Source organism: Gorilla gorilla, chromosome 5 (assembly GCF_029281585.2).
Source record: "Gorilla gorilla gorilla isolate KB3781 chromosome 5, NHGRI_mGorGor1-v2.1_pri, whole genome shotgun sequence".
In the NCBI taxonomy this organism is placed as follows: Eukaryota; Metazoa; Chordata; class Mammalia; order Primates; family Hominidae; genus Gorilla; species Gorilla gorilla.
Genome location: NC_073229.2, coordinates 91,991,977 through 92,017,510, shown reverse-complemented (window position 1 = coordinate 92,017,510; position 25,534 = coordinate 91,991,977). Strand labels below are relative to the sequence as shown.

At 41.1% G+C, this 25,534-nt stretch overlaps 1 long non-coding RNA gene across 3 annotated transcripts in view; it reads right to left on the bottom strand.

The window, feature by feature from the left end:
• Positions 1-3,291, bottom strand: part of LOC109027129 (uncharacterized) — a 105,172-nt gene extending 101,881 nt beyond the window's left edge. Inside the window, exon 1 of one of the 3 annotated variants that reach the window (XR_008680771.1) lies at positions 3,036-3,291. This is a non-coding gene — a long non-coding RNA (uncharacterized lncRNA). Of the gene's footprint in view, positions 1-904; positions 976-2,874; positions 2,941-3,035 lie in introns of those variants that run through there. The other 2 variants (XR_008680769.1, XR_008680770.2) reach the window with 2 other exon arrangements.
• Between the last annotated feature and the right edge of the window lie 22,243 nt (positions 3,292-25,534).

Genomic DNA, 25,534 nt, shown 5'->3' with positions numbered 1-25,534 from the left:
CAAAAGACACAAAAGTAGCTTAAACAAATGAGAATCCATATATCATCTTTGAATAAGAAAATTCAATACCATAATGATGTCATTCCTTCCCAAGTTAATTTAATGCAAAAATGACAATACCATTAAGTTTTTGCTTTTATTTATTTGTCTGATTGTTTTGCCTGAGTCAGAGAAGTTCATTATAACAATCAGTTTGAAGATTAAGCAAGCCAGAATGACCACAAAAGGCATAAAATGGAACAGCAATGAATGGGGCAATTGTTATCAGATATTCAAACAAATTATAAAACCTCAATAATTAAAATAAATGTGATATTGCTGCATAAATAAACAACAGGACCAACAGTACAAATAAAATAACATACAAACCAAGTCATGTGGAAATATAATATGCAATGAAATTAGCCTCTTTAATTTGTAGGATAAATTAACTTACTAAATTTCCTATTAAAGAAAATTCAATACAAGTAATTTTAACAGAAAAAATATGTTAATTGGATCCTTTTCTCAGAATCTACACAAAAATTATTCAAATTGATCAAAGATTTACATCTAAAAATCTAAAATATTCAAGAAATAAAACACGGATAAAATTAAAACTTGGGAATGAGGTAAATTTTTTCTACTAATAATTTAAAATCTAGACTCAACAACAGAAAGATGGATAAATTTGACTCTAACCTAAAAAAACTTACGGAGATCTGAGGACACCGTAAGCAAATTTTATTTCCAATTCTCAGTGAAGAGTAACTGTAAATGTTGTTAATTTATAAAGAACTTCTAAAAATGGAAAATGAAAAGCCTAAAACATGATAGGAAAACAGGTAGATAATGTGAAGAGGGTCCACAGGGGAAAAAACACAAATTTTCTTTACCATAAAAAAGGAAATTCAGCTTCACTTACAGTAATGCAAATTAAACCTATGATGAGGGAAGCATTTTCCATTTTACAGATAGGCAAATCCAAAAGTTTGACTCCATATTTACCTATTGAGACTGTGAGAAAACAAGTTGTTTTACAAATTGCTGGAGTGTAAAATAGTTTAATCAGGGGGAAAGTTTGACAATACCTAGTAAAACTACATATACATGTTTTTTTTTTAATTCGGCCATCACACTGCTAAGAATCTATTCCAAAGATATACTAAAAACAATCCCAAAAGAACAATGTATAATTTATAAGTGCAAATAAATAGAAAGTAAACACAAATAGGGAATTAATTAAATATACCACAGAACATCTATACAATGTCATATTATGCAGCTCAAGAAAAGAAGGAGGAATATCTTTAAATAGTTCTGTGGAACAATTTCAGATTATATTCAGGGAAATTAGGTAGAAAAGTGTTCAAATTAGGTTTCCATTTATTCAAGAAAAGCAGGAGTAAAACATAAAAATAAACAGTTAGCTTCCAGTTTCATTTTTTCTCTGAAATACAGTAATTTTCAAAAAGTTTCTTCAGGTTTAAAATTATGTAAATTATTTATGCAGGTTTAAAGTTACATCTGCAAAACAAGATCTATTTGGAGGTGTTTTTTCATTTTTGCCCTAGCCAGCCTTTTTCCTTTCTTCCTAAGTTTGATGATAATTTTGTTGTTTCATGTTTCTGTGGTTCACCCTTCATTGAGTTTAATTACAAGCGCATGTGTGTGTATGTATATGTGTTTGTGTGTATGTATATGTGTGTATGTGTGTTGTGTTTGTACATATATTATGCTTGATTTATAACCATAAAGAAAATAATTTATAAAAATTACTTTAAAACACAGCATTATACCGCATATGCTAGTGGAAAATACCCTAAAAAAGATAAAGGCAAAATTAAAAATAAAGTAATTAATATGACCCATCCCTGGACAAATTCCTCTCTATCTATGAGATAATTAAACTAAAAATTAAGTTATCTGTCCCCAACATGTAATATAGTGGGTCTGGCATAGCGTAAGAATTACAGACACTTCCATTTCCAAAGAAGATCAAAGAAAGAAAGGAATCTCCAGCTGTATTAGTCAAGTTTCTCCAGAGAAACTAAATGAACAGCATGTGTGTGTGCGGTTGTGTGTGGTGGGGGATTATTCTGACTAAGATCCAAATATAGAAAATGTAAATATATATATTATTCCTACAAAATTAGAAAATTGGGCGAAAGAAGAAACAATGTTTTTTACTAGTTGGAAAACAGACAGTAGTGAATGTTGATTCCTGAGAGATAGGAAATATATTAACTGAGGGCCGTAGTCTTCTAGTCTTCTATATAGTCAGTTTCCAGACTAAAGTGCAAAAAGAGGATGCCCAAGCAGAAGACGACAGTTTCGTGGAGTCAAGGAGACAGAGATCAGATTTCAGGGAGATAGAAACATTGGGAACAGATGTAGCCTAGAACTGGAATAGAAGGAGGTTTTGAAAAAACTTCAGAAATTTTTATGCACTTTTCTTGGAATCTTGGATTGAATATTATTCTGCAAATGTGTGGGATGAAAAGTAAATGAAATACAGAGATCTATAAACTGAGCTTTTAGAAAATAATATCAGACAACAGATGAGGGAAAACTTCCAATTGTGGAAGAAATAAAGTGGTATAGTTTCTTCACCCATGGGTAGTTTTGTGGCTGAGGCCACTATAAACGAAAGACAGTCTAAGGTCCTCTGAGCAGGCTGCACCATGGTCAAGCCATCGTGACCCCTGTGACCCACAGAAGGTCTCCTGGAGCCAGAAAGTCTAGGACAACAAGAAAACCGCAAAAGAAGAAAAACGGCTAGTTCCTGTCTTAGCTGATTAGCCAACCTTGCGATATTCTGTCATTGTAACAGGCTTACCCTAACTGATCAATCAACCTCGTGACACTGTGCTCTGTAACCTTCTGATAACGTACCTTATGACATTCTTCCCCTGCCCGCAATAAACGGCTCCTAACTGTAACTTTCCGGTGCTTGCCTCTAACTGATAAAACTAGCTCCAACCCACCACCCTCCACTGACTTCCTTCGCACTCAGCCCACTCGCACCCGGGTGAATAAACAGCCTTGTTGCTCACACTTAGCCTGTTCAGGTTGTCTCTTCAATTAGATGCTCGCATAACATTTGGTGCCGAAAGCCCGGGATAGGGGAACTCCTCCGGCAGACCTCTCCTCTATCTTCCCGGTACCCACGTTCTCCCATGTAAGAGACTTCCCTCGCCCTCAGGACCTCAGACCAGCTCCGCGAGCACTCCGGCCTCTGTCTATGGATATGGTAAGCTGCCTCGGTCTCTCCTCATCTCTCCCTCTCTTTTTCTCTTTTCAAAATTGAGACAAAGAACCTTCCTCTTATCCGTGTTTCAGAAATCCAACACTGGTCACGGACTCTTCTTGGGGAGACTGCCTTCCCTCAGTGTTTGGTCAATGCCAGGGACGCCCGCCTTGGCCATTTGCCAGCCACACAACCCAGGACCTCCAATGGGGACGCCCACTGAGGATCCTAGTGGTTACTCTTTTCCTTGTCTCTTTCTTTCCCCCCAATCTTTCCTTGTTCTATCATGGGCAATCTCCCGCCCTCCATCCCTCTTTCTTCTGTCTGGCTTGTGTCCTCAGAAACCTCAAACCTCTTCAGCTTGCACCCAATCTAAAGGCTAAACGTCTAATTTTTTTCTGTAACACGTCCTGGCCCCAATATAAATTAGACAATGGCGCTCAGTGGCCAGAAAACAGCACTTCCAATTTCTCTATTTTGTGGGACTTAGACAACTTCTATGGAAAAATGGGCAAATGGGTCTGAAGTACCCTACTTCCAGGCATTTTTTACATACGATCTCTCCCTAGCCTATGCTTCCAATGTAATCCATCTCCAATTTTCCTTATTTCCCTTCCGTCTACCCCTCCTTCTTCCACTGGGGATGCTGACTCCTCTTTGTCTGTTGACCCCTCCGATCTTTCTCCCCCACCACCTACCCGAACCTGCTCCTAATTCCCCCCCAGAACCTATTTATACCCACAATCCACCCTCTTATGCCCCTCCCATTACCACCCTTGCTCACATCCTGTCTGGCTTACAGTTTGGGCCTGCGACCAACCCCCAGGCCCCTGCCTAGCAATTTCCCCTCGGAGAGGTGGCAGGAACCAAAGGAATAGTTCGGGTTCAGGTCCCTTTCTCCCTGTTCGACCTTTCCCAAATTAGTGAACATCTAGGCTCTTTCCCATCTGACCCCACCAAATATATACGAGAATTCCAATACTTAACCCAGTCCTATAATCTTACTTGGAATGACTTAAATGTCATCCTTACCTCTACCCTCCCTCCTGAGGAGTGAGAGTGGGTTTGGATCCTAGCTCAATCTTACGCTGATAACCGCCGGTGCCGTGAGCCTGGCCTCCAGTGAGGTGCTAGGGCAGTACCCTGTGAAGACACCGGATGGACTTACCAGGCCCCGGGACCAAGGCATAGCCAGGCGGGACTACATGATCTCTTGCCTAGTTCAAGGGCTTCAGAAGGCTGCATATAAAGCCGTCAATTATGACAAACTTAAAAAAAAAAAACAAAACACTCAGAACAAAGATAAAAATCCAGCTCAGTTTATGGCCTGTCTACCTGCCACCCTCAGGCGATATACCGCACTAGACCCTGAAGGGACAGAAGGCCGCCTTATTCTTAACATGCATTTTATTACCCAGTCAGTTTCTGACAGTAGAAAGAAACTTCAAAAATTAGAGTCTGGCTCTCAGATCCCACAACAGGAATTAATCAACCTCGCCTTCAAGGTGTTCAATAATAGGGAAGAGACTGCCCGGCGACAGCGCATTTCAGAACTACAGATGCTTGCCTCCGCCATAAGACAAACCCCAGCTGCACTGCCTACCTGCAAGAACTTCAAGGCATCTAAACGCAGCATCCAACAGCCCCTCTGGGACCTTGCTTCAAGCGATGAAAACCTGGCCACTGGGCCAAGGAATGCCTGCAGCCTGGGATTCTTCCTAAGCCATGCTCCGCCTGTGCGGGCCCTCCTGGAGCTCCTGGAGCCGGAGCTCCTGGAGCTCAAACCCAAAGCTCCCCACCGACTCCTTCCCAGATCTCCTCGGCTTGGCGGCTGAAGACTGACGCTGCCCGAACGTCTCGGAGGCCCCCTAGACCATCGAGGATGTCGAGCTTCGGGTAACTCTTAGGGTGGAGGGTAAGTCCGTCCCATTCTTAATCAATAAGGGGAATACCCACTCCACGTTACCTTCTTTTCAAGGGCCTGTTTCCCTTGCCCCCACAACTGTTGTGGGTACTGACAGCCGAGCTTCTAAACGCCTTAAAACTCCCCAACTCTAGTGTCACATCGGGCAACACTCCTTTTTGCACTCCTTCCTAGTTATCCCCACCTGCCCAGTCCCCTTATTATGCGGAGATATTTTAACTAAATTTTCTGCCTCCCTGACTATTCCTGGACTACAGCCACATCTCATAGCTACCCTTTTATCCAATTCCAACCCTCCCTCCAACCTCCCCTTTCATCTCCCCACTTCAACCCTGAAGTATGGGATACCTCCGCTCCTTCCCTTGCAACTGACCATTCACCCCTTATCATCCCATTAACAAATAACCACCCCTATCCTGCTCAACACCGGTACCCCATCCCACAACAGGCTTTAAGGGGCCTAAAGCCTGTTATTACACATCTAGTACAGCGTGGCCTCTTAGTTCCTACCAACTTCCCTTACAACTCTCCTATCCTATCTGTTCAAAAACCAGGTAAGTCGTACAGGCTAGTCCAAGACCGTCATCTCATTAATAAGATTGTCCTCTCCATCCATCCTGTTGTGCCAAACCTTTATACTCTCCTATCCTCAATACCCCCTTCTACAATTCACTATTCTGTTATTGACCTCAAAGATGCCTTCTTTACCATCCCCTTACATCTCTCTTCCCAGCCTCTTTTCACTTTTACTTGGACTGACTCTGACACCCACCAGTCCCAACAACCCACCTGGGCCCTTCTACCACAGGGTTTCAGAAATAGCCCACACTACTTTAGCCAGGCCCTCTCCCATGACCTGCTTTCTTTTCATCCATCTGCTTCCCATCTCATTCAATATGTGGATGACCTTCTTTGCAGCCCCTTTTACCAATCTTCCCAGCAAGACATTATCCTGCTTCTTCAACATCTCTACTCAAGGGGGTACAGAATATCCCCCTCCAAAGCTCAGATTTCTTCCCCAAGTGTTACCTATCTTGGTATAATCCTCCATCAACATATGCGTTTACTTCTAGCAGACCATATTCAGCTCATCTCCCAAACTCCAATCCCCACCACCAAACAACTCCTCCTTCTTAGGCATTGTTGGATACTTCCGCCTTTGGATACCAGGTTTTGCCATCCTAACCAAACCACTCTGTAAACTCACAAAAGGAAATTTAGCTGAACCCATAGATCCTAAATCCTTCCCTTGCCCCTCCTTTTACTCTGTAAAAAAGGCCCTAGAGACAGCCCCCACTCTAGCGCTCCCCAACTCTTCTCAACCCTTCTTCCTTCACACAGCAGAAATGCAGGGCTATGCTATAGGTATTCTTACTCAGGGACCAGGCCTGCAACCATTAGCCTATTTATCCAAACAGCTTGATCGTACAGTCCTGGGCTAGCCATCATGTTTGCACGCCACAGCGGCAACAGCCCTTATACTCTTAGAGTCTCTCAAAATCACAGGCTATGCCTCACTTACCCTTTATAGCTCTTACAATCTCCTAGACTTAGTTTCCTCTTCACACATAAAAGCACATATTCTCGGCCCCCTGCATCCTCCAACTCTATTCACACTTTATCAAAAATCCCATGGTAACCATTGCCTTTGGACTGGACTTCAACCTGGCCTCTCACTTAATAGCCACTACAAATCCTGATCCCCACAACTCTATTTCCTTAATCCACATAGCCTCCTCTTCTTTTCCCCATATTTCCCTTTTCCCTATCCCTGACCCAGACCACATTTGGTTTATTGATGGCGGTTCTTGAAAAACCAGTTGATCATCACCAGGTAAAGCTGGCTATGCTGTTGTGTCTCACTCATCTATCATTGAAACTGCCATACTCCCCCCATCTGCAACCTCTCAACAAGCTAAATTAATAGCACTAACTCCTGCCCTAACTCTTACCAAAGGACTGCATGTTAATATCTATACCAAATCCAAATATGCCTTCCATATTCTCCACCACCATGCTGTCATCTGGGCAGAAAGAAGTTTTCTCACTACACAAGGGTCCTCTATTATCAATGCTCAGTTAATAAAAGCCCTCCTTTAAGCTGCCCTCCTTCCAGCCAAAGCTGGAGTAATCCACTGCAAAGGACACCAAAAAACCTCTGACCCCATTGCCCCAGGAAATACCTATGCCGATAAAACAGCCAAAAACGCAGCAAACTCCCCAGTATGGCTAATATTTCTCATTCTCATCTATCACTCCTACCTACTCTCCTTCCAAAACCTTAACCTACCAGTCACTTCCCACTCAAGACAACTGTTTTTTAGATCATGGGAAGCTCATTCTCCCTGCCTCTCAAGCTTACTCTGTCCTCTCGTCCTTTCACGACCACTTCCATGTAGAATATAAACCTTTAATCCGCTTTTTAGAACCTCTCATTTCTTTTCCAGCCTGGAAATCCATCCTTAAAACAATCACCTCTCAATGTGCTATATGCCACTCTACTACCCCCCAGGTCTTTCCCAAACCTCCTCCTTTCCCTACGCATCAAGCACGAGGGTTCACCCCTGCACAAGATTGGCAAATTGACTTTACTCGTATGCCCCATGTCCAGAAACTCAAATACCTCCTGGTTTGGGTCAACACCTTCACCAGATGGGTTCTGGCTTTTCCCAGGAGGTCTAAAAAAGCCAGGGCCGTTATTTTGTCTCTTCTAACAGACATAATCCCCCAGTTTTGTCTCCCTACTTCCATACAGTCTGATAACAGGCCGGCCTTCATTAACCCGCCGTTGGTATCCAATGGAATCTTTATGCCCCCTATCACCCTCAGTCCTCTGGAAAAGTAGAGAAAGCCAACGGCCTTTTAAAAACACACCTCGCTAAACTTACCCTCCAGCTTCAGAAAGACTGGACCACTCTTCTACCCCTTGCACTCTTCCTAATTCGAGCCACACCCCAGGAACCCACCAGGTACAGTCCATTTAAACTCTTATATGGTCGCACCTTTCTGCTCAGGCCCAACCTTATTCCAAACACCAGCCCTCTTGGTGATTATCTTCTTGTCCTTCAACAGGCTAGACATAAAATCTGCCAAGCTGCCAATTTCCTGTTACCTACTCCAGAGACCCAGCGATATGAAGACACCCTAGCTGGACTGTCAGTTCTCGTTAAGAACCTAACCCCTCAAACTCTACAACCTCTGTGGACAGGACCCTACCTGGTCATCTATAGTACCCCAACCATGGTCAGTCTACAGAATCCTCCCCACTGGATTCATCGCTCCAGGATAAAACTATGCCCATCTGACGACCAGCCTAGCTCCTCCACCTCCTCCTGGAAGTCACGAGTACTCTCTCCTACTTCCCTTAAACTTACCCGCATTCCTGAAAAAGAACAATAACCCTGTATACCTTTTATTTACAGTAGACCTTTACACAGTCACCCCACTATTTAAACTCTGTCTACTTATGCCCCTAATCACCATTCTCACCTACTTCTAAATGCCCTGCTTTTGTCTATACTGCCAGTTCACGCTTTTCCTCCAGACCATTGTAGCTGATACCTCATGGAGTCACCCTCAAGCTGCTACCCTTAACTCTCTCTTAGAGTGGATAGATGACCTTCTGTGGCAAAGTACTCTCCAATTCTTCCATCCTGATGAAGTTATTTTCTTTTATACTTACTCTTTGTCTTACTCCCGTTCTCCTGCCACCCTCTATCCCTCCCTAATTATCTCCAGCATACCATCAACCTCACCCACTCCCTCTTCACCATCTCCAATCCTTCCTATGCATTTCCCTCTCTTCCTCCTACTATACAGCTGTCCCTGCCCTGCCAGCCCACTGGGCAACCTCCCCCATCTCCCTATACCTCCAAACCTCTTTCAGTGACCCCCAACTTTACCCTCCTGAACAACTTCTTTACTTCCTAGAAAAATTCAGCAAAAACTCCCCTGATATCTCATACCAACAAGCTGCTGCTCTCCTCCATACCTACCTACGAAATCTATCTCCCTACGTCACTTCCACACCTCCTGTTCTTGGACCCCTCACTATACAAACAACTAGCCCCATTGCTGCCTCCTTATGCATCCCCCTACAATTACCTACTGGAATTCCCTTGGGTTACCTCCCATCTTCCTTATGTTCCTTTACTCTTTACCTCCAAGGCCCTGCCACCCACATTAACCAAAATATTGGAGCATTCCAGCTTCGTATTACAGAAAAGCCCTCCCTCATCACTAACACTCTTAAAAACATCAGTAGCAACTTTTGCCTAGGAAGACATTTACCCTGGCTCTCACTCCATCCTTGGCTACCCTTCCCCTGTTCAATGGATTCCCCTCCAAGGCCTTCTTCCTGCCTGTTTATACCTAGTCTTATAAATAACAGCGAATGGCTACTTAAGATACCAAATTCTTTTTTTCACACCATTAAAACAGAACCTCTCCCTCTACACAGTTATCCTACCAAACCCCACTACAACCTCTAATAGCCGCTGCCCTTGCTGGATCCCTAGGGCTCTGGGTGCAGGACTCTGCTTCCAGAACACACTCTCATTTTTTTCTCTCCACTTCCAGTTCTGCCTGCCTCAAGGACTCTTTTTTTCTCTGTGGCTCTTCCGCATACATGTGCCTCCCTGCCAATTGGACAGGCACCTGCACTTTAATCTTCCTTACTCCCAAGATCCAGTTTACAAATGGAAGCAAACAACTCCCCATTCCCCTCATAACTCCAACATGACAAAAAAAAAAAAAAAAAAAGTCATCCCATTAACTCCCTTGCTTGTAGGATTAGGAGTTTCAACCGCTGCCAGTGGAACAGGAATAGCAGGCCTTATAACTTCCATCAACACGTTTTGCAGTCTTTTCAGTGACTTCTCCACTAGCCTTACTGATATAACTCAAACACTTTCTGTCCTCCAAGCCCAGGTCGATTCCTTAGCCGCAGCTGTCCTCCAAAATCGCCAAGGCCTCGATCTGCTTACTGCTGACAAAGGAGGACTCTGCCTATTCTTAAATGAAGAGTGCTGCTTTTACTTAAATCAATCAGGCCTTGTATATGACAACATTAAAAAACTTAAAGACAGAGCCCAAAAGCTCACTAATGAGGAAAATAGTTATACTGGCCCTACCTGGCCATTCTCTAGCTTAGATTCATGGTTCCTTCCACTGACAGGCCCCTTTGCACTCATCCTTCTCCTCATCTTATTTGGACTTCGTCTTTTCAGACTCATCTCTCGGTTCATACAAAATCGCATCCAATCTATTACTAATCAGTCAGTACGACAAATGCTCCTTCTAGCAACTGCACATTATCCCCCTTACCCCAAGATCTTTCTTCTGTTTAATCTCTCCCACCTTAGGTTCCCACGCCGTCCCTAAGCCTGCTCAAAGAAGCCCTGAAAAACATCGCCCATCATCTCTCCATACCACCCCCAAAATTTTCACCACCCCAACATTTCACTACTTTTTCTTGTTTTGTTTTGTTAGCATAAAAAGACAGGAATGTAAGGTCCTCTGAGCAGGCGGCGCCATGGTCAAGCCATCGTGACCCCTGTGACTCACACGTACACATCCAGAAGGTCTCCTGGAGCCAGAAAGTCTGGGACGACAGGAAAACCACAAAAGAAGAAAAACGGCTAGTTCCTGTCTTAGCTGATCAGCCAACCTTGTGACATTCTATCATTGTAACAGGCTGTACCCTAACTGATCAATCAACCTCATGACACTGTGCTCTGTAACCTTATGATAACGTACCTTATGACATTCTTCCCCTGCCCGCAATAAACAGCTCCGAAATGTAACTTTCCACTGCTTACCCCTAACCTATAAAACTAGCTCCAACCCCACCACTTCCTTTTCAGACTCAGCCCACCCGCACCCAGTGAATAAACAACCTTGTTGCTCACACTTAGCCTGTTCAGGGTGTCTCTTCAATTAGACGCACACATAACAGACAGATTAACAAGAAAAACACGTACAGATTAATTTAATATACATTTTAAATGTCATGGGAGCCTTCAAAGATAAAGACCCAAAGAAACACGGGAAAGTATATATTTTTATGCTTAGGTTTGATGAAGAGTGTGTATGTAGAAGTATGATTAGAAAAAACAGGTATAATTTAATGGTAATAAACTAGGGAGTGGGCAGGGGAACATGGCAAGGCCTGTCGGTTCAGATTCTTCCCTGCCTTTGTGCCTTCCTGTCCTTTCCTCTATAAGTATAGGGAGCATCACTCTGAAAGGATGGTCTTAAGTCCTACTTTAGAGGAAAGGCAGATAATTATTTTATGGCCTGTTTTAGGGGAGGGAGAACAGTGGGAGAAGGTCAGAGAGACCTTTCTGCTTCTGCTGTTTTTGCAAATGCCAAGGTGTTATATTTTGTGGTAGCATATCCTGAACCCCATCACAAACTCATTTTATGAGGCCAGCATTACCCCATACCAAAATCATAAAAACACATACAAAGAGAAAACTATTATAGAGCCCAATATCTTCCATAAATGTAAATTTTAAAAGTCTTTAAAAATATTAGCAAATTAAATTATTAATATGTAAGATAATGGTGAAACTGCCTTTGCAAAATTATAGCTGAGGAAATTATGACTGTGAAAGAAATCAGACCTAACCGACTCTATCTTGCTTCTAATCCTCAAGCTGTCTTTGTTCATTCCTGAGCATAGGCTGAACTAATGTTGGGAATGAATTTAGTTCATATTTTGACTCTGACACAAAATTGATAATAGCCCTTTACCCGAAAAGACCCCCTTGTTTGCAGGACTAACAAATTAGCTACAAGATTGGAAATTACAATTTATGGGAAATGCAGCCTCTGGCTCCAAGAGTCTGAACCTCCCCAAATTGCTCCTGGGGATAACATCATTATTGTAAAACCTAAGAACAGAGCTTGAAATATTTTCAGACCCTGCACTCCATGGATCAGCTGATACGACCCAGACCAGTAATCTGGCCCAACCAGTTCTGCCGTCACACCCAGGAACAGAAGACATTAAGAAAACCTAACTTCAACCCCCTATGATTCCATTTCCAACCTGACTAATCAGCTCTCCCCACTTCCCAAGCCCCTACCCACCAAATTATCTTTAAAAACTCTGATCCCTGAATGCTCATGGAGGCGTATTTGAGTAATAATAAAACTCTGGTTTACCGCACAACTGGCTCTGTGCGAATTACTCTTTCTCCATTGCAACTCCCCTGTCTTGATAAGTCGGTTCTGTCTAGGCAGCTGGCAAGGTGAATCTATAGGGCGGTTACAATAGTGCATTATAAATAAAGCAAGGCTGGCTTAACCTTCAAAAATTAATCAATACAAGTCATGGTACTAACAAAATAAAGTAGAATAACCATATATATATGTTTTTTTAGCTACAAAATAATTATTGATAAAAATCCCACATCCAATAATAATATGAACTCTTTCATTTGCAACCTGGAAGTATAAAGAAATGGCCTCAACCTGATAAAGGGGATCTACAAAAAATCCTGTAGCGATATTACATTTAGTGTGAAAGACTAAATATTTTTTCTCTATAGTTGGTGAAAAGAGAAAGGGTATTTATCCTCATCACTGCTATTCAACATTAGATTAGTGATTCTAAACAGTGAAATAAGTCAAGAAAAGTATATTTAAATCGTTTTGTAATACATGAAGTTAAACTTACTATTCATAGACCACCCGGTAATTTTCATGGAAAGCCATAAGAAAGCTACAAAAATAATGTCTAGAATTTGTAAACAAAAGAATAAAATTCTATGACCCTCAAACATCTGAATGGACTTAGTCCTCAGCCAGGGGTCTTTTAAAATTTAATCTGTAAGACTGGTTCAGGCCATGACTTGGACATGCTTCATTTTACTTCTCTGGCGTTAACATCAACACAGACTTTAATTCTGATAAGAAACATTTTACAACCTATTCTCTCTAAAGCATGCTACCTGGAGTCTTCATCTGCATGATAAAACTTTGGTCTCCACAAACTCTTATCACAACCCAGACATTCTTTTCTATTGATTCCAGGTCTTTGGATAAACTCAACCAATTGTCAACCAGAAAATTTTTAAATCTAAATAATAAGCTGTAAGCTCCGCCCCCTTCAAGTTGTTCTGTCTTTCTGGGTCAAACCAATGTATTTCTTAAATGTATTTGATTGAAGTCTCATGCCTCCCTAAAGTGTGCATAACCAAGCAGTACCCTGACCAGCATGAGCACATGTTCTCAGGACCTCCTGAGAGCTGTGTCATGGGCCACGGTCACTCATACTTGGCTCAGAATAAATCTCTTCAAATATTTTACAGAGTTTGACTCTTTTTATCAACAAATTAATAAATAAATTTAGACTCGTCTTAGGATACAAAGTAGTGCAAAAACCCACTGCATTTCTATAAGCTATCAGCAAACTATTTGAAAATGAAAAATTAAAATAACATGGAAAATAGGATCCTAAGTCATGTCACACTTAGGAATATATTCACCATAACATATGCATAATCTGTACAATTAAAAAAGCCAAACTATTGCTTAATTAAACTAAAGATCTATCATATAATTAAGTCTCAGAAATCTGTTTTTTAGTTTGCCTGCATCCCTAGGCTGTAACATTCACATGTGCCTTACCCAACTGCCCCCACAACACTACCACTTAGGTGAGACAGAAAAGCTTCAAGATCTGCAGTTGGGTAATTGCTCTTCTGCCTATGTTAGGTAAACTTTGTTAAAGTCTTTTTCCCTGGGCAGTTGGCTTTTGTTAGAGAGAATAAACTCTCCATATTTTTATATGACTACTATTCCCTTTTCTCTGCCAGGCACATGGCAATGTTTATTGATTCTTGACTGTGAGAATGTGGTAAGGTACCTAGAGGCAAAACCTGCAATAGAATATGGTTCCTGAAGTTGTGGGATTCAAAAGCTTTTCACTCTGAAAAGTAGTCTAAACCAAGCCACCAGCAGCCTATTTTATTGATTATCTTTTATTAAAATTAAAGTCATTGTATGTCCTGTGGGAAAAAAATCTTATACTTTGAATTGAATAGTTATTTTACTTTGCATTAGTCAATAATTAAATAATGTATGTATATATTTGTGTGTGTCTATACACTTGATAAGTACTAAACATAAAAAGTAAAATTTTACTGAAAATGCATGCATTTTTCTCTTAATGGCAGAGGTAGTTGTGTGATTGAACACTTCTTATTTTTAAAATGAGACAGGATTCAGAATAAAATCTAGTCTGCAAGCACTGAGAGTCTGTGATAATGGTTAATTTTGTGTTAATGTTGCTGAGTCATGGTGCACAGATATGTAATCAAGCATTATTCTGGATATTTCTGTGAGGGTGTGTTTGGATGGCATGGACATTTAAATTGATGGACCTAAATAAAGCAGATTGCCCTCCATAATGTGGGTGGGCCTTATCTAATCAGTTGACAGACTGAATAGAACAAAATGACTTACCTACTCTGAGCAAAAAGAAGCCTGTCAGCAGAGAGGCTTCAGACTTGAGCTGCAACACTGGTTGTTTCCTGGACCTCCAGCCTGATGACCTCTGGACTTGAACTGCAAATTTTGGATTTGCCAGCTTCTGTAATCATGTGAGCCAATTCCGTAAATCAATCTCTCTGTCTCTCTCTCTCTCTCTCTCATATATATATGGGATTTGTATTATGACATTATAATATGTCATATCATGACATATCATAATATCTCATGTTGTTTCTTTTTATGTAGAAACACTACTACGGAGTCCTTGTTCAAATTACTCAATCCTTCAAACTTTGTTTATATTATAAACATAAGTCATAAAAAATTGTCAATAAAATTATTTTTATGTTCTGTTGGCTGTCAACTTTATAGCTCTTCTTTCAAATTTCTTGAAACCAAGAATTAGGAACAACTAGAATTTTACAGGGATTTTTAACATTTTCATCACACTCTTTCACTTTCTACTATCTGAGAAAAATACCAAAAATATCTGTTGATCTTAGAAAATGACTAGTACATGTAACTTATACACATTCACTTAAAAACATTTTAAACTTTTCTTTTAATTTAATTTAACTTAATTTTAAGTTCCAAGATACGTGGGAGGGATGTGCAGGTTTATTACATAGGCAAACATGTGCCATGGAGATTTGCTGCAGCTATCAACCCATCACCTAAGTATTAAGACCAGCATACATTAGCTATTTATTCTGATGCTCTCCCTCCCTCCACCCTCCTCTGACAGGCCCCAGTGTGTGTTATTCCCTCCCTGTGTCCACGTGTTCTCTTTGTTCAGCACCCACTTATAAGTGAGAGCATGTGGTGTTTGGTTTTCTGCTCCTGTGTTAGTTTCCTGAGGATAATGGTTTCTAGCTTCATCCATGTCCCTGCAAAGGACATGTTCTCATTCCTTTTTACAGTTACATAGTATTCCAAGGTGTATGTGTACTCTATTTTCTTTATCCTGTTTGTCATTGATGGGCATTTGGGTTGATACCATGTTTTTGCTATTGTGAATAGTGCTGCAAAGAACATACACATGCATGTATCTTTAGAAAAGAATGATTTATATTCCTTTGAGTATATATCCAGTAATGGGATTGCTGGGTCAAGTGGTATTTCTAGTTCTAGGTCTTTGAGGAATCATCATGCTGTCTTCCACAATGATTGAACTAATTTACACTCCCATGAATAGTGTAAAAGCACTCCTGTTTCTCCACAGCCTCACCTGCATCTGTTGTTCTTTGACTTTTTAGTAATCACCATTCTAAATGGTGAGAGATGATATCTTTGTGGTTTTGATTTGCATTTTTCTAATGATTAGTGATACTGCGCTTTTTTTCATGTTGCTTGGCCACATAAAATGTCTTCTTTTAAGAAGTGTCTGTTTATGTTTTTTGCCCACTTTTTAATTTTTTTCTTGTAAATTTGTTTAACTTTCTTTTAGTTTCTGGATATTAGACTTTTGTCTGATGGATAGGTTGTAAAAATTTTCTCCCATTTTATAGGTTATCTCTTCACTCTGATGAAAGCTTCTTTTTGTCAGGCCTCTGAGCCCAAGCTAAGCCATCATATCCCCTGCAACATGCACATATACATCCAGATGGCCTGAAGCAAGTGAAGAATCACAAAATAAGTGAAAATGGCGGGTTCATGCCTTAACTGATAACATTCCACCATTGTGATTTGTTCCTGCCCCACCTTAACTGAGTGATTAACCTTGTGAAATTCCTTCTCCTGGCTCAGAAGCTCCCCCATTGAGCACCTTGTGACCCCTACCCCTGCCTGCAAGAGAAAAACCCCCTTTGACTGTAATTTTCCACTACCCACCCAAATCCTATAAAACGGCCCCACCCCTATCTCCCTTTGCTGACTCTCTTTTCAGACTCAGCCTGCCTGCACCCAGGTGAAATAAACAGCTTTATTGCTCACACAAAGCCTGTTTGGTGGGCTCTTCACCTGGACGCACGTGACATTTGGTGCTGTGACTCTGATCAGGAGACCTCCCTTGGGAGATCAATTCCCTGTCCTCTTGCTCTTTGGTCCGTGAGAAAGATCCACCTACGACCTCCAGTCCTCAGACCAACCAGCCCAAGGAACATCTCACCAATTTTAAATCAAGTAAGCGGCCTCTTCTTACTCTCTTATCCAACCTCTGTCACTATCCCTCAACCTCCTTCTACTTTCAATCGTGGCGCCATCCTTCAATATCTCACTTCTCTTAATTTCAATTCCTTTCCTTTTCTGGTAGAGACAGAGGAGATGCGTTTTATCTGTGAAACCAAAATTCCGGTTCCAATCACAGACTCAGGAAGACAGTCTTCCCTTGGCATTTAATCACTGCGGGGACACCTGCTTGATTATTCACCCACATTTCAGAGGTGTCTGATCACCGTGGGTATGCCTGCCTTGATCCTTCACCCTTAGTGGCAAGCACCACTTTCCTGGGGGGCAAGCACCCCCCCCCACCCCTTCTCTCTGTGTCTCTACCCTCTCTTTTCTCTGGGCTTGCCTCCTTCACTATGGGCAACCTTCCACCCTCCTTTCCTCCTTCTTCTCCCCCAGTCTGTGCTCTCAAAAACTTAAAACCTCTTCAACTCACACCTGACCTAAAACCTAAATGCCTTATTTTCTTCTGCAATGCCACTTGACCCTAGTACAAACTTGACAATGGTTCCAAATAGCCAGAAAATGGCACTTTCTATTTTTCCATACTACAAGATATAGATTATTCTTGTCATAAAATGGGCAAACGGTCTGAGGTGCCTGACGTCCAGACATTCCTTTACATATTGATCCCTCCCTAGTCTCTGTTCCCAATGTAACTCATCCCAAATCTTCCTTCTTTCCCTCCCACCTGTCCCCTAAGTCCCAATCCCAAGCATTGCTGAGTCTTTCCAATCTTCATTTTCTACCAGCCCATCAGACCTCTCCCCTCCTCCCCAGACTGCCCCAGGTCACTCCCCTCCAGGCTGAATCAGGCTCCAAATCTTCCTCAGCCTTCTCTCCCCCACCCTTCTATCACCTCCTCTCCCCACACCCCATTCGGCTTACAGTTTCATTCCGAGACTAGCCCTCTCCCACCTGCCCAACAGTTCCTCTTAAGGAAGCGACTGGAGCTAAAAGCATAGTCAAGGTTAATGCTCCTTTTTCTTTATCCGACCTCTCCCAAATCAGTTAGTGTTTAGGCTCTTTTTCATCAAATATAAAAACCCAGCCCAGTTCATGGCTTGTTTGGCAGCAACCCTGAGATGCTTTACAGCCCTAGACCCTGAAAGGTTAGAAGGCCGTCTTAGTCTCAATATGCATTTTATTACCCAATCTGCTCCCGACATTAAATAAATCTCCAAAAATTAGATTCTGGCCCTGAAACCCCACAACAGGACTTAATTAACCTCACCTTCAAGGTGCACAATAATAAAGAAGGGTTGCAATTACTTGCTTCTGCTGCGAGAGAAATCCTAGCCATATGTCCAGCACACAAGAACTTCAAAACGCCTAAGCCAGAGCGGTCAGGCATTCCTTCAGGTCCTCCTCCCCCAGCATCTTCTTTCAAGTGTCAGAAATCTGGCCACTAGGCCAAGGAATGCCTGCAGCCCAGGATTCCTCCTAAGCCATGTCCCATCTATGTGGGACCCCACTGGAAATCGGACTATCCAACTGGCCCAAGGCTCTGACTGACTCCTTCCCAGATCTTCTCAGCTTAGCGACTGAAGACTGATGCTGCCTGATTGCCTTGGAAGCCTCCAGGACCATCACAGACACTTTGGGTAACTCTTACAGTGGAAGGTAAGTCCATCCCCTTCTTAATCAATATGGGGGCTACCCACTCCACATTACCTTCTTTTCAAGGGCCTGCTTCCCTTGCCTCCATAATTGATGGCCAGGCTTCTAAACCTCTTAAAACTCCCCAAGTCTGGCACCAACTTGGACAATATTCTTTTATGCACTTCTTTTTAGTTATCCCCACCTTCCCAGTTCTCTTATTAGGACAAGACATTTTAACTAAATTATCTGCTTCCCTGACTATTCCTACGCAAGAGCCACACCTCGTTGCCACCCTTTTCCCCAGTTCAAAGCCTCCTTCGCATCCTCCCCTTGTATCTCCCTACTTTAATCCACCTCCCTCCTTGGTGACCGATCATGCACCCCTTACCATCCCATTAAAACCTAATCACCCTTATCCCGCTCAACGCCAGTATCCCATCCCACAGCATGCTTTAAAAGGATTAAAGCCTGTTATCACTCTCCTGTTACAGCATGGCCTGTTAAAGCCTATAAACTCTCCTTACAACTCCCCCATTTTACCTGTCTAAAAACCAGACAAGTCTTACAAGTTAGTTCAGGATCTGCACCTTATCCAACCAAATTGTTTTGCCTATCCACCCTGTGGTGCCAAACCCATATACTCTCTTATTCTCAATACCTCCTTCCACAACCCATTATTCTGTTCTGGATATCAAACATGCTTTCTTTACTATTTCTTTGCACTCTTCATCCCAGCCTCTCTTCCCTTTCACATGGACTGACCCTGACATCCATCAGGCTCAGCAAATTACCTGGGCTGTACTGCTGCAAGGCTTCATAGATAGCCCCCATTACTTCAGTCAAGCCCAAATTTCTTCCTCATCCATTACCTATCTCAGAATAATTCTTCATAAAAAGACATCTGCTCTCCCTGCTAATCATGTCTGCCTAATTTCCCAAACCCAAACCCCCTTCTACAAAACAACAACTCCTTTCCTTCTTAGGCATGGTTACATACTTCCTTCTGCCTTTGGATACCTAGTTTTACCATCCTGACTAAACCATTATATAAACTCATAAAAGCAAACCTAGTTGACCCTATAAATCCTAAATCCTTTTGCCACTCCTTTCCATTCCTTAAAAACAGCCCTAGAAGCTGCTCCCACACTAGCTCTCCCTAACTCATCCCAACCCTTTTCATTACACTCAGCCAAAGTACAGGGCTGTGAGGTCAGAATTCTTACACAAGAGCTGGGACTGCACCCTGTAGCATTTCTGTCCAAACAACTTGACCTTACTGTTTAGCCTAGCCCTCACATCTGCATGAGGCAGCTGCCACTGCTCTAATACTTTTAGAGGCCCTCAAAATCACAAACAATGCTCAACTCACTCTCTACAGTTCTCATAACTTCCAAAATATATTTTCTCTCTCACACCTGACACATATACTTTCTGCCCCCATCCACTACCTCCCAGCAAGCCAAACTCATTGCCTTAACTCAAGCCCTCACTCTTGCAAAGGTACTACATGTCAATATTTATACTGACTCTAAATATGCCTTCCATATCCTGCACCACCATGCGGTTATATGGGCTGAAATAGGTTTCCTCACTACGCAAGGGTCCTCCATCATTAATGCCACTTTAATAAAAACTCTTCTCAAGGCCGCTTTACTTCCAATGGGAGCTGGAGTCATTCATTGCAAGGGCCATCAAAAGGCATCAGATCCCATCGCTCAGGTCAATACTTATGCTGATAAGGTAGCTTAAAAAGCAGCTAGCGTTCCAACTTCTGTCTCTCACAGCCAATTTGTCTCCTTCTCATCGGTCACTCCCACCTACTTCCCCACTGAAACTTCCACCTATCAATCACTTCCCACACAAGGCAAATAGTTCTTGGACCAAGGAAAATATCTCCTTCCAGCCTGACAGGCCCATTCTATTCTGTCGTCATTTCATAACCATGTAAGTTACAAGCTGCTAGCCCACCTCTTAAAACCTCTCTTTTCCTTTCCATTGTAAAAATTTATCCTCAAAAAATCACTTCTCAGTGTTCCATCTGCTATTCTACTACTCCTCAGGAATTTCTCAGGCTCCCTCCCTTCCCTACACATCAAGCTCGGGAATTCGCCCTTGCCCAGGACTGGCAAATTGACTTTACTCACATGCCCTGAGTCAGGAAACTAAAATACCTCTTGGTCTGTGTAGACACTTTCACTGGATGGGTAGAGGCCTTTCCCAACAGGGTCTGAGAAGGCCACCAAGGTCATTTCTTCCCTTCCATCAGACATAATTCCTTGGTTTGGCCTTCCCACCTCTATACAGTCCAATAACAGACCAGCCTTTACTAGTCAAACCACCCAAACAGTTTCTCAGACTCTTGGTATTCAGTGGAAACTTCATACCCTTTACCATCCTCAGTCTTCAGGAAAGGTAGAACGGACTAATAGTCTTTTAAAGACACACCTCACCAAGCTCAGCCTCCAGCTTAAAAAGGACGACACAGTACTTTTTCCTCTTGCCCTTCTCAGAATTAGATCCCTCAGGATGCTGCAGGGTACAGCCCATTTGAACTCCTGTATGGGCGCTCCTTTTTATTAGGCCAGAGTCTCATTCCAGACACCAGCCCAATTTGGACTGCACCCCAAAAACCTGTCATCCCTTCTATCTTCTGTTTAGTCATACTCCTATTCACCATTCTCAACTACTCATAGATGCCCTGTCCTTGTTTACACTGCCGGTTTACACTTCTCCTTCAAACCATCATAACTGACATCTCCTGATTTTACCTAAAACCGCCACACTTAAGTCTCTCTTAAAGTGGATAATCTTTGCTGACAGAGTACACTCTAATACTTTCACCCTGATGAAGTCCTATTCTTTACTTTTATACTCTCTCTTATTCTCGTTCCCATTCTTATGCCACCCTCTACCTCTCCCCAGCTATCTCCACCACACTATCAATCTCACTCACTCTCTCCTAGCCGTTTCTAATCCTTTAACAAACAATTGCTGGCTTTGCATTTCTCTTTCCTCCAAAATCACCGACGCCTCTACTTATTCACTGCTTAAAAAAAAAAAAGAGGATTCTGTATATTTTTAAATAAAGAGTGTTTTTTTAACCTAAATCAATCTGGCCTGGTGTATAACAACATAAACTCAAAGACTCAACTTACTCACTGTTAAAAAGAGGGGACTCCGTATATTTTTAAAGAAAAGTGTTGTTTTTACCTGAATCTATCTGGCCTGGTATATGACAACATAAAAAAACTCAAGGATAGAGTCGAAAACTTGCCAACCAAGCAAGTAATTAGGCTGAACTCCCTTGGGAACTCTCTAATTAGATGTCCTGTGTCCTCCCAGTTCTTATTCCTTTAATACCTATTTTTCTTCTTCTCTTATTCAGACCTTGTGTCTTCCGTTTAGTTTTTCAGTTCACACAAAACTGCATCCAGGCCATCACCAATCATTCTACACGACAAATGCTGCTTTTAACAACCCCACAATATTGCCCCTTACCATAAAATCTTCCTTCAGCTTTATCTCTCCTATTCTAGGTTTCCACGCAACCTCTAATCCTGCTCGAAGCAGCCCTGAGAAACATTGCCCATTATCTCTCCATACCACACCCCCCACCACATTTTCTCTGCCCCAACACTTCAACACTATTTTATGTTATTTTTCTTATTAATATAAAAAGACAGGAATGTCAGGCCTCTGAGCCCAAGCTAAGCCATCATATCCCCTGTGACCTGCACGTATACATCCAGATGGCCTGAAGCAAGTGAAGAATCACAAAATAAGTAAAAATGGCCCATTCCTGCCGTAACTGTTGACATTCCACCATTGTGATTTGTTCCTGCCCCACCTTAACTGAGTGATTAACATTGTGAAATTCCTTCTCCTGGCTCAGAAACTCCCCTACTGAGCACCTTGTGACCCCCCACCCCTGCCTGCAAGAGAAAAATCCCCTTTGACTGTAATTTTCCACTACCCACCCAAATCGTATAAAACGGCCCCACCCCTATCTCCCTTTGCTGGCTGTCTTTTTGGACTCAGCCCACTTGCACCCAGGTGAAATAAATAGATTTATTGCTCAAACAAAGCCTGTTTGGTGGGCTCTTCACACGGATGCATGTGACACTTTTGCCGTGCAGAAGCTCTTTAGTTTTCCATATGTTCATTTTTGCTTTTGTTGAAATTGCTTTTGACATTTTTATTATTAAATATTTGCCTGTGCCTATGTTTTGAATGGTATTGCCTAGATTTTCTTCTAGGGTTCTTATAGTTTTGGGTTTTACATTTCAATCTTTAATCCATCTTAAGTTAATTTTTGTATAAGGTGTAAGGAAGGGGTCCAGTTTCAATTTTCTGCTTATGGCTAGCCAGTTTTCCCAGAACCATTTATTAAATAGGGAATTCTTTCCCTATTGCTTGTTTTTGTCAGGTTTGTCAAAGATCAGATGGTCGTAGATGTGAAATCTTCATTTCTGAGATCTCTATTCTGTTCTGTTGTTCTATGTGTCTGTTTTTGTACCAGTTCCATACAGTTTTGTTTACTATAGCCTTGCATTATAGTTTGAAGTTGGCTAGGATAATGCCTCCAGCTTTGTTCTTTTTGCTTAGGATTATCTTGGCTATACAGCTCTGTTTTTGTTCCATATGAATTTAAAATTGTTTATTTCTAATGCTGTGAAGAATGTCAATCTTAGTTTAATGGGAATATCATTGAATCTATAAATTACTTTGGGCAGTATGGCCATTTTCACAATATGATTCTTCCTATCTATGAATGTGAAGTGTTTTTCCATTTGTTTGTGTCCTCTCTGATTTCCTTGGGCAGTGGTTTGTAGTTACCCTTGAAGAGGTCCTCACTTTTCTTGTTAGTTGTATTTCTAGGTATTTTATTCTCTTTGTTAAAATTGTGAATGAGAGTTCATTCATGATTTGGCTCTCTGCATGTCTATTGCTGGTATATAAAAATGCTTGTAATTTTTGCATATTGCTTTTGTATCCTGAGATCTTGCTGAAGTTGTTTATCACCTTAAGGAGCTTTGGGCCTGAGACAATGAGGTTTTCTAGATATAGGATCATCTCATCTGCAAAGAGAGACAGTTTTATTTCCTCTCTTCCTTTTCGAATATGCTTTATTTCTTTCTCTCACCTGATTGCCCTGGACAGAACTTCCAATGCTATGTTGAATAAGAGTGGTGAGAGATGGCATCCTTGTCTTATGCTGGTTTTCAAGGGGAATGCCTCCAGCTTTTTCATATTCAGTGTAATATTGGCTGTGGGTTTGTCATAAATGGCTCTTATTATTTTGAGGTAAAAACATTTTAAACTTGATAATGCTCAAAAAAACAATGGCAAAATTTAATTGAAATATTGTAATTATACCCTTTCCCTTTTACAAACAAAATGTTTTGATAAAATATGTTTATTATATACCATGCCTTAAATGTATTTGTGTTAATCACTGGAACTCTAGATTCAGCTTTTCAATGAAACATATTCACAGTATAGACTAATTGTTAAAGGCAGTACTCATTTTCAAACTAGTCAGTCAAATTAGAATTGCTTCTTATGAGGAGAAAGTCTGAACTTATTTTGTTGCCTATAACATGTTAATATATGACTTCCTATGAAAAAAATCATCTGACCCCTAAATTATAAGAAAAATATATAAGTAAACATAATAAGGCATCATAGGAGTCTTGCCACGAATTTGCTATTTGAATGGAATGCACTCACTCCTAAATGCATCTTATTGACATTCTTTACTTTCTTTTCATGAAATGCTGCCTAAAAATTATGTGAATATAAGCCCTTGAATCAAATTTCTTATTATTTCTGCCAATCATACCTTACATTAAACCTACATTTATAATTCAAAATATTTTCTCACATAACCTAGTTGTCATGCCAAACTTTTCCCTGAGCAGGACCACGCACGGGACATGGAAGAACATAGTGTCTTACTGCAAGTATCTGAAATCTTGACAAAAGGTGGTCTCTCTAACACCAACATATTTTTTAGTCTTTAGATTTTCAAATTCTTTTAATCTGTCCACTTGAAATTTTTCTTTTTACAACCGGGTAATCAATCATAATAAGGCTCAGGATGAATTAGAGATATGCCTATCTTTGTTTAAGTAGAATAATGGTGATCATGAAAATTGAGGTGGAAAATAAAAATCACCAGGATTTCCGGAACAAAACAAATTTTGTCATAAAAATATTTATGTCTTTATTTTATTTTATTTTTATATCAAATTATAGATATATGATTATATACTTATGAAAGTCCTGCATATATTTTCTTGTTAAATTTATAAATATCTTAAAATGTATAATAGCAACATCTTCTGGCCCAACTGAAGCCAATACTTTAGCATTCTTTTATTCTCTGTCAATCACTATCTTCCATAACTGCCAAACTCATTTATTTCATCCACAGTGCTTTGAAAATGTAATGTGCTTATAATCAAATTTGGGATCATGTGGAATCATGTTAAAATTCACAGTGATTCACAAGGTGTGATATGGAACCTGAATTTCACATTTATAGTAAGTTCCAAGTGTGTCTTCTACACTTGTGACTACAAAACTGGGCCTTGAATGAACTGCATCAGAATCACCTGAGAGCTGGTTAGAAATATGGAATCTCAGGTTCTACCTGAGATGTACTGGAACAGAATTGCATTTAAGAAGATTCACTAAAGCTTGAGAATAGGCTTAAAAACAAGAACAAGGTGATGTTGATCATGTGGGGGCCATAGGTTTTTGGCCCCATATAGGTTTCCTAAAAATTATTGACATAAGGCAGATTGATTAATAGGAGAAAAGACATACAAATTTATTTAAAATGTATACACAGGAGTGTTCAGAATTAGGACTCAACTTCTCACTAACTTACAGAAACTTACATCATCCTGAGGCCAATAAAGTATGCAGACTCAGAACATGGCCAGAAACAGGTAAATTGTTTAATGCCAAGAAAAGTTAAGAGAGAGAAAGGAAGAAGCTGGGCAAGGCAGGTGGTCTTGTTATGTAGATGAAGTCTCCCTCAGAGAGAATAGATGATAAAGTTTCTTTTCAGACTTTAAAAGGTATCAGACTCTCAATCTCTCCTG